Raw genomic sequence first — 10,169 nt, 5'->3', positions numbered from 1 at the left:
TACCCTCCAATTTTCTGCAGTGTTTGTACATTTGAAAGTGATCATGTGTTACATTTGCCTCAGGAAACCTTAAAAAGAGAAAAAAACATTATGGAACAACAAATGCTATTAAAATTTTTTCCTACGTAAGGAGATCTAGAAAAACAAAGGCAAAGTATCAGATGTTTCTTCAGGTACTAAACAGTGTATAAACATGTTACGTTCAACCAGCAAAGAAGGAGAGAGACTCTTCTGTCCACTGGGTCTTCTACGTAAATACATCTCAAGATTTTTATTGCAAACCAATAGCTTCTCCTCTGAGACATACCCCTAGGATGGCTAGACGTTTCCCTATGGCACTCAGCAATCACAGAAACATCGAAGTCCAGGGCAATGGCAACAGCTAAGTTGATGTTAAACAGACAATTATAGGTAAGAATTAGCTGAACATGAAAACAGGAAATCTACAAGAAAAATGGATAACTTTAACCCAGGCTGCTTAAGAGACCTGGATAAAATCTGCAGGTGGCACGATAGGAGGGCATCACCAAAAAAAAGCCACAGGAGCACACTTTGAGGCCCTTGTCTCCTGTTTGGAAAGGATGCAGCATTTTATTGAGGGAGTGGCAGCATCCCCAGGCAGCAGGGCAAGGCAGGGCATGTTACATGCTTGTGCAACAGCTTCCTGGGCTCACACCCTGGACTTCTTAGATCCCATCTGATTGCTCAGGTTCAGCTTGTATTACTCGGAGCTTGCTCTCTTCTAGGATAATTTAAATGACTTTACTAACTCGCTTTAAGTCATTTTTAAAACCAAGCAGTGTGCCTCACACAAAGTGTTGTATTCTTTGGAACAGAAATGCAATGATTTGATGTTCTCTCTGTAGTTCAAAGCCCAGAACAGACTCCTGGTAATCCTGGACAGATGCTTGATCCGGGTTTTGGCTTTTCCTTCTGTGAAATGGAAAAATACGTTACCAGTAGGTTCCAGGACACCCATGTCTGAAGCCACAGGTGGAAGAACTGGCCTCACAGCATCACTTGACCTCCTAGCACCGTTTTTCTCATCAGAAAGTGAAGGAGTTGCCCTAAATTCCTGAGATTTTTTGAGTTGAATTGGATAATTCGATCACAAACACCCCAAAACATATGTAAGACATGCTGGAAATACTATTTTGATACATGAAAATGAGCCTGTGTTGTCTGAAAGAGAGTGGGTGCTCTGGACGTTACTTGTCATAAGCATACGTGGTGATTTTCTTCGCTCTCTAATTGTACAGTTTAGAATGCAGAGTTTTTTTTAGCAGAGTTTCTTTTGGCTCCTAAATTCCACATGGTCAGCATATCTGATTAGGATTCATTAATCGTCTTCAGCTGTCCAAGGAAGTTTATGCATGTTTAGAGACTTGAGACACTGGAGCCAGCCTGGGGACGCCAAGTCATTCTATGTTACCTAAGAGTTCCATTTTGGCGATGAAAGTACGCTAGGATATACAGAATCAGCATAAATGTTATTACTTTAAAAGTTCTTTCATCTCATTCCTCAGTTCTGCAAGCATCCACCCAAATCCTCAGGCACTCATCTGGGAATGGCTTTGTACTGATTTACAGAGCAATGTAATTTTTCCTCCCCACTGCCTTAGGACAATGCTGGGAGAGACTGGCACTCAGCATGCATGGATAGATGATTCTAAACGACATTCCAAGATTCCTTCCAGTTCTGTGAGTTTGAGAAACAAACACATGCTACCCTGTGGGCCTGGCTCTCTAACGACCTCTTCTCCCTCCACAAAATACATCCCTTCAACAATCTGCAACTTGCCACCGTCTGCCATGAACTTTGAGTGGTTGTGCAAATTTGGAGAAGTGTGACAGGATCCAGTGCAAGATGAATGGAGGTGAATTATTTGGTGTATTCGTCCATTCTCACACTCCTGAGAACTACCTGAGACTGGGTAATTTATGAAGAAAATATATAAATTTTTTGAGACAGCCTTGCTTCGTCACCCAGGCTGAAGTGCAGTGGTGTGATCTCAGCTCACTGCAACCTCTGCCTCCTGGGTTCAAGCAATTTTCCTGTCTCAGCCTCCCAAGTAGCTGGGATTACAGGGGCACGCCACCATGCCTGGCTAATTTTTGTATTTTTTCAGTAGAAATGGGGTTTTACCATGTTGGCCAGGCTGGTCTCTAACTCCCGACCTTGTGATCTGCCCACCTTGGCCTCCCAAAGTGTTGAGATTACAGGCATGAGCCACCACACCTGGCCAGAAAAGAGTTTTTTTTTTTTTTTTTTTTTTTTTTTTTTTTTTTTTTTTTTTTTTTTTTGAGACGGAGTTTTGCTCTTGTTACCCAGGCTGGAGTGCAATGGCGCGATCTCGGCTCACTGCAACCTCCGCCTCCTGGGCTCAGGCAATTCTCCTGTCTCGGCCTCCTGAGTAGCTGGGCCTACAGGCACGCGCCACCATGCCCAGCTAATTTTTTGTATTTTTAGTAGAGACAGGGTTTCACCATGTTGACCAGGATGGTCTTGATCTCTTGACCTCGTGATCCACCCGCTTCGGCCTCTCAAAGTGCTGGGATTACAGGCGTGAGCCACCTTGCCCAGCTGCCATACGCTTTTAAACCATCAGATCTTGTGAGAACGGACTCACTAGCATGAAAAAGGCATAGGGGAAAGCTGTCCCTGTGATCCAGTCACCTCCCACCAGGCCCCTCACCCAACATTGGGAATTACAAATCAGCATGAGATTCAGGTGGGGGCACAGAGCCAAACCATGTCATTTGGTAAGCTCCCACGTGCAGCATCACTCAGCACTGAACACACTGACCTAGAATCCTAATTGCATGGTGACGTGTTAGGACTCGATGAGACTTTCGGCCTGGGCAGAAATGACTTGTGGGAGGGTGAGCCTGGGGAACCACAGGCTCTCATAGGGTGCAGAGTGGCATCCAGGATCTTCAGGGATTTTTGGTGGTCTTATGCCTATCCTCACCTCACTCTTTTAGAATTATCAACCCAGCAACAGACTGTTAGCATTTTCATTAATTTCCTTCTTCCTGCCCTGTACATTCACTTGAGAAACATTTATTAAGCACCTAATATGCTTGATGCTGGGGATGCATGGGTGAAAAAGGCAGGCGCAGTCTCAGCTTCTCTGGGAAGTTACATTCTAGCATGGAAAGGGACAATAAACAAGTGCTATTGCAGAGGCTGGTGAGTTTCCAGAGAAACAGGCAAGGGCTGAGTCAAGACATGACCAAGGACCAGGCTAAGTATGGTCTTGTGGGCCCATTAGCAGTCTGATGTTTTTTGTTTTTTTTTTCAAGACAGAGTTTCTGTCTTGTTGCCCAGGCTGGAATCCAACGGCACAATCTTGGCTCACCACAACCTCTGCCTCCTGGGTTCAAGAGATTCTCCTGCCTCAGCCTCCTGAGTAGCTGGGATTATAGGCATGCGCCACCATGCTCGGCTAATTTTGCATTTTTTAGTAGACACGGGGTTTCTCTATGTTGGTCTGGCTGTTCTCGAATTCCGGACCTCAGGTTGATCTGCTCATCTCGGCCTCCCAAAGTGCTGGGATTACAGGCATGAGCCACTGTGCGCAACCCTGATGGTTGTTCTAAAGGTAACGGGAAGCTGTTAGAGGGCTTTGAGCAGGGGAGCTACATGATCTACCTTACGTACGTTTTCAAAAGTTGACTGTGACTGCAGTTTTGCAGTTTTTGACTGTGATTGCTTTACTAAGGTGGTAAACTCAAGGCAAGGAGTCCAGGCCCAAGAGTCTGGAAGAGATCGTGGGAGCTTGGATGAGTCAGGCAGCATGGAGACAGAAGTCGATGGAGCGGAGAAAAGTTGTGAAGCAGAACAGATTGAATTTGAGGCTGAGGAGGAAATATGAAACCTCCTTTGAAACTTTGTTGAAAGGGGTGCAGGATAATGAATAATACTAAGCAGTTATCTGTCTCTAGGGGTAAAGACATCAACTTTGGAACAGACCTCTCTTTGTTTTAGGAATAGTATGTGTCACTTCATTTTTTCATTCAACAAATCTTCACTGTGAGCTGGGCTACACGCTGTTCTTGGTATATCAGGAAAACAAGCAGAAAAGAAGCATAGAACTTGCATTCTGCCAGACAGACAATACATGCAAAAATGAACCAATTATACAGCATGTTAGGGGGCGATTCCTGCTTTGGAAAAAGAGAAATGTTAGTAGGATAAGAGAAATCCGAGCACCAGATGTGGATGGGAAGAGGTTATGGTGTTAAACAGACAAGAAAGCCGAATTCAGTGGATGACATCCGTAAAATAGAAAACAATTCCACGTAAACATACCAAATACCAGAAGCTCCAGGAGAGCAAGGGCCATGCTGCTTTCTTCATTCTGTGCAGTAGGAATACAATAGTCATGACCGCATAATGAATGATGAACCACACATTCGGTGTTCCCATAAGATTATAAAACTATTTTTTACTGTACCTTTCCTAGGCTCTGTATGTTTAGATTCACAAACATCATTCCATACAACCTGCAGTATTCAGTACAGTAACATGCTGTGAAGGCTTGTAGTCTGGGAGCAATAGGCTGTACCATATAGCCTAGGTGTATGCAGGCCATCTAGGTTTGTGTAAGTGCACTCTGTGATGTTCACACAACGATGAAATCGTCCAAGGATACATTTCTCAAAACGTATCCGTGTCGGTAAGCAATGCATGTCAGTATTTATTGGACAAATGGATCTGAATGCATTTGCTGATGTTTTGATTTGGGACTATAAATTATTGTCTAAGTTTGAATAGAACTTGTGACTCCAAGGAGGTGGGCTTAAAAAAATTGTTTTTCGGGCTGGGTGTGGTGGCTCATGCCTGTAATCCCAGCACTTTGGGAGGCCAAGGCGGGAGGATCACAAGGTCAGGAGATTGAGACCATCCTGGCTAACTTGGTGAAACCCCATCTCTACTAAAAATACAGAAAATTAGCTGGGTGTGGCGGTGTGTGCCTGCAGTCCCAGCTACTAGGGAGGCTGAGGCAGGAGAATCGCTTGAACCCAGGAGGCGGAGGTTGCAGTGAGCTGAGATAGCGCCACTGTACTACAGGCTGAGCAACAGAGCAAGACTCTGTCTCAAAAAAAAAAAAAAAAATGATTTTGGAAATAGTTAATTGTTGTGCTGATGGGAAGTGGCTTTTTCTTTTATTGCGGTATTTTATACAAGGTGTATTCCTATGTCATTAAGAAGTCTTCACACACACCCTGCTTGGATATGCCTCAGATGCGCACACCACAACATGCAGAGCCAATCCTCCCTCCCCTCCAGCTCCCTCCCCTCCCCCCAGCTGCTCCCCTTGCCCCTCCCCAGTTCATTTTTATGGATACAGAAATGCCTCTCACCCCGGCAGCTTTGAATTCTTATTATTTTTAGTTAATCTTTGCTGACTTTCTATACAAAACATAAGCCAAACAATACAATTAAATGACAGTCCCTGCTTATCTCTGAGGCAGTGTGGGTTCTTTGGAGCTGGCACTCAGCATGAGAAAAAGAGGAAGAAGCAAAACTTTTCACATCCTGAACCCGCTTCCGCCCCGGCATCTCTGAATTTGCTCTATCTCTGTGCTTTGCCTTAGTATTTCCTCTGGCTTCATAAAGAAAAGGAAAGAACAAAACAACCCATATATTATTAACCCTACAAAAGTCATTCCCAACCGCTGTCTGAAATAGGCACGTGTTGACTTTGCATGTGGTGAAAACGAGTGCTCTGTGGCTGGTTTTCGGGTTTCCACTTGGAACCCTTCTACGAGGCAGCCCTCGTGAGTGCTGATCCCAAAAATGCACACTCCTATGAGCAGAGCCAGCGGGGCTGGGGGTAGAGAAGACCAGTGTGTAAACATGCTACAGAGATAGTGCCAGGAGTTGTGTTCCCATCTTAAAAAAAAAAAAAAAAAAAAAAAAAAAAAGGTAAAATAAATTCTGATGGGTTTTCCACTTTGGAATGTTTTTAGGATGTAAGAGGTAGAAGCAGTGCGCCTCCTTTGTGTAATTTTGTTCACTAGTCCATAGAGAGCATGCCTCTTAAAACCTCTTTAGGGACTTCACTTGTGCAAAGCTTGTGGATCTTACAAATGCTGATCTTTAAAAATAAAGCAAAATGAGGCCAGGTGCGGTAGCTCACGCGTGTAATCCCAGGACTTTGTTGGGCCAAGGCGGGAGGATCACTTGACGGCAGGAACTCGAGACCACCCGGGCAACATAGTGAGACCCCTATCTCTACAAAAAAAAATCTGAAGCACAATAGATAGACCTTGAAGACGTTTTGTTAAGTGAAATAAACCAGTCACACAAAAGGGCAAATTCTGTATAATTCCACTTAGAGGAGGTACTTAGAGCGGTCAAATTAATGGAGACAGGAAGTAGGAGGGTGGTTGCTGGAGCTGGGGACCGGAGGGAGTTATCACTTAACATGTACAGAGTTTCAGTGTAGGAAGATGAAAAGGTCTGGCGGTGGATGGTGGTGACCAGTACACAAAAGTGTGACTCTACTTACTGCCACTTAACTGTACACTTGAAAATGGTAAATTTTATGTTATGCATATTTTGTCACAATTTTAAAAAATGAAGCAAAGTAAGGTAAGGACATAAATTGAGGTAAAGAGAGTAGGATGGATATCTTCTATTTGTTGGGGTCAGAATAAAGAAAGTAACAGGATTTTGACTTTTGGCTTCTTTTTGCTACATAAACTATGATTACTGCCTCTCTCCCACTTTTGTTGTTGTTGTTTGTTTTTGAGACAGGGACTTGCTCTGTCACCCAGGCTGGACTGCAGTGGCACAATCTCGGCTCACTGCAACCTCCGCCTCCTGGGATCAATCATTCTGTATGATTCTGCTTACAGGAGGTACTTAGAGTGATCAGGTTCATAGAGAGAGGAAGTAGAAAGGTGCTTGCTGGAGCTGGGGTCAGCAATTCTTCTCCCTCAGCCTCCTGAGGAGCTGGTACTACAGGTGCAAGACACCATGCAAGGCTACTTTTTTAATTTTTTTTTTTTTTTTTTTAGTAGAGACGGTATTTCACCATGTTGGTCAGGCTGGTCTCGAACTCCAGACCTCAAGTGATCCGCCTGCGTCCGCCTCCCAAAGTGCTGAGATTATAGGCCTCAGCCACCTCACACAACTTCCCTTCCTCACTTTCTCTGGGAATCATGATAAGGGAAAAGGATCTTTAGCTCCAACTACAAAAAGGGCAGCAGAAAGAATCTTGTCTCATTCCAAATAGATTTTCTCCCCTGCTCAAGTTGCCTTCTTCTCTTTTCACTCCCCTCTAAACAGGATGGCCGGATCTGTTTGGGAATCACGGCAGATCCCGGCATCTTTCACATATTTCGTGCTCAATGAATAACACTTGTGAAAATTGAATTTCTGCCTTCTTACAAAATACGTATTTCATAAAGACACTTCTTTGTACCTGCTAAATGAGAATCTACTAAGAGGGGGGGATGCCTCCTGAAATGCAGGGGCTCCTCTGGACTGTCTTTATAGGCCAGTGCAAAATAGGCAGGAAGGACAAAATAATATTTTGAGATTAAATTATATTTCCCCCTTTGCTGCTCCTTCATTCAGGCACTTAGCTGAGAGTGTTCCCTGCTGAAATGGAGGACATCTGGGGGCCAGAACATTATAAACAGGCCTTTGGAGAGCTTGTTACCTGTAGGCTCAATCAGGCCTCAGATAAGTTGGAGTTTGCCCCTCAAAATACTGGTTTTTACGGTGTTTTGGTGGAATTCACATTTATAGATGGTTAAAAATAAGGAGATGTCACATAAAAATCTGGGTTTCTGGCTTTTCTTTCAAAATGTGAAGATAGCTTAAGCAACTTCATTTGCCTGCTTGGCAACAACCAGCTGGATCTGAACCGCAGCTATTGCATTTAGGATGGCATATTAATTAGGAATATGGGAGCTGCTGTAACAAATAGCCTCTCCTATTTCAGTGACATAGCATAAAAGAAGTTGATTTCTCACTTACCTATGACAAGTCTGGTGCAGGTGATTCAGGGACCCGGGCCTCCGTCTTTGCCCTGTCTCCACTGTCCCTAGGGGCCCGGGAGTTTTTTGTTTTCAGCCTGTGGAATGGGAAGAATAAAGTGGAGAAGCACACCCATTTCTCAACCGTCCTAGCCGAAAAGTGACCCACATGACTGGGTCCCCCAGTGGGGTCCCAAATGGGGGACCCAGTCATGTGGTTCACCTAGATGCAAGCGGAGCTGGGAAACATGAAGCCAGTCTGGGAGCCACTTCCTGCCATCAACCCTATCCCATGGATGGGGGATCACAAATGTGCAGTGGCTGTGTGCACCTCTGCCACAAATGGACAAATGAGCTCAATTTGCCACCATTCCCACTACTTGTTTCATATCCCTGGAGGTATTTGAGTTTCTGGCTGTGGTTTAAGGTGTTTGTGGACACAGTGTGAGGAAGAAACATGGAAAAGATAGATCTTCCCTAGACTGAAAAGGAGATTGCCCCCGGGCTGAAGGAAGACAAACAGAGGTTGGTGGTCCCAAGGCTGAGGTTATGTTTGACTTGTGTCCCTGAAATACTGTCTTGGAAACTTCAGGACCCCAGGGAGGAAATGCTGCAGGGAATGTCTCAGCAAATGAGACAATAGCCACCACTGCCCCACCCCAAATTCCTGTGCCCCTTAGTGAGACACAGAAGTAGTAGGGAGCTCATCAACCGAAGCAGCCACATCAATCTGGGCAGTGGAAACAACTCAGCCATACTTTTTGCGACACTCCTCCTCGCGTTTACTGTTTCAATCCCCCTTTTTGATCAATGCAAGGAGTGCGCGAGATTGCGCCAAACTCACGCATGCATGAGCTTCTGGGCTGAGATTCACATTCTCTCTTCGATGTTGTAGTTTTCTTAATGAAGTTGCTGAGGAACGCCTTGTTCATTTTGCCTTTCTCTGAAAACTTTGTCCTTCAACTCCCAGATCCAGAACAGTGCCTCTGCACTCAACCCCATACCGCCCACATTCTCATCAGGGAAAGCAAACAAAAGCCAAAGCCCTGTTCAATTACAAGTCTTTTCTAAATCGGGTAGTTGCACTGTGTATACTCCTGGCGCATCAACTTTACTGAGAGTGGAAAAATATTTTACGTTAAAAGAAACTAGGTTAAATGATAGCACAGAATGCATAATTCACAGTTTAAAAATGATGAAATTCCAGACTTCAAAGGAACTTTTTTCTTACGGGGTTGGGGGAGGGCTTTCTGTTTTAGAACCCCATGCGGGTCTCCCCTGGAGTTCTTTTGAGAAGGACACTTTTGTGGAAAAGTTTGAGCAGCTCTGGCCCTGCGCCTGGTCTGGCTCGGGGCCACCTTTCTCTAGTTTGGGCTGCAGCGCCCTATGGGTATGGCGTTCTTATTGATATCGCCTCACGTTTCTAAACTCACAGCTTGTCAGCGCTGGCGCAACCTGAGAGCTGTCGCAGGGTTCCAGCTCACTCGTTCCACAAAGGAGGAAATGGAGAATCCGCGACTTTAAAGGCCTTGCCTGGCTGGCATCCACCCTTCCATCGTTCCCCACTGCGTCCTTGGCCACCTCCGCTCTTTCATCCTGCACGTGCAAATACAAAGAACCTTATCCACCCACCCCCGCCCTTCATCCTGAGCTTCCATCTTGGGCGCGGGGAGGGGGGGGGTCCTCCCTCTCCACTGTGGTATCCGACGCCCGTGGGGATGCTTAGAAAAGTTTTGTAGATTAACGACTGCTGGTTCTGGAACAAATGCATCTTAGCCCAAACTGGGGGCTGGTGGTGGAGAGGTGGGTGGATGGGGGCGACAAAGCTGCTCGGCAACTGCCCTTTCGGCCAAGAGAGAGGAGCTGGGGTTGGAAGACTGGAACTGGTCTGATGGAGGGCTCAAGGGGCGAAGGCAGGTTGGCAGGGGCAGCCTCTTTCCGCCGCCCACGATCCTCGGGCAGGCGCCCAGCGGATCCGGCTGGCTGGCGCAATCTCGCGCGCTCCTTGCATTGATCAAAAAGGGGGGTTGAAACTGTAAACGCGAGGAGGAGCAACTGCTCCGACTCGGCTCGGAAGCGCGACCAATGGGGTTGCGAGCTCCTTCGCGCAAACCAATCAGCGCAGGGTCTGAGACAGCGCAGGCCAATGGGCCGCAGACTCGGCGCTGGAA

The sequence above is a fragment of the Saimiri boliviensis genome, chromosome 2 (assembly GCF_048565385.1).
Source record: "Saimiri boliviensis isolate mSaiBol1 chromosome 2, mSaiBol1.pri, whole genome shotgun sequence".
Taxonomy (NCBI): domain Eukaryota; kingdom Metazoa; phylum Chordata; class Mammalia; order Primates; family Cebidae; genus Saimiri; species Saimiri boliviensis.
The sequence above is the reverse complement of the archived record's forward strand: the minus strand, read 5'-3'. Positions refer to the sequence as shown.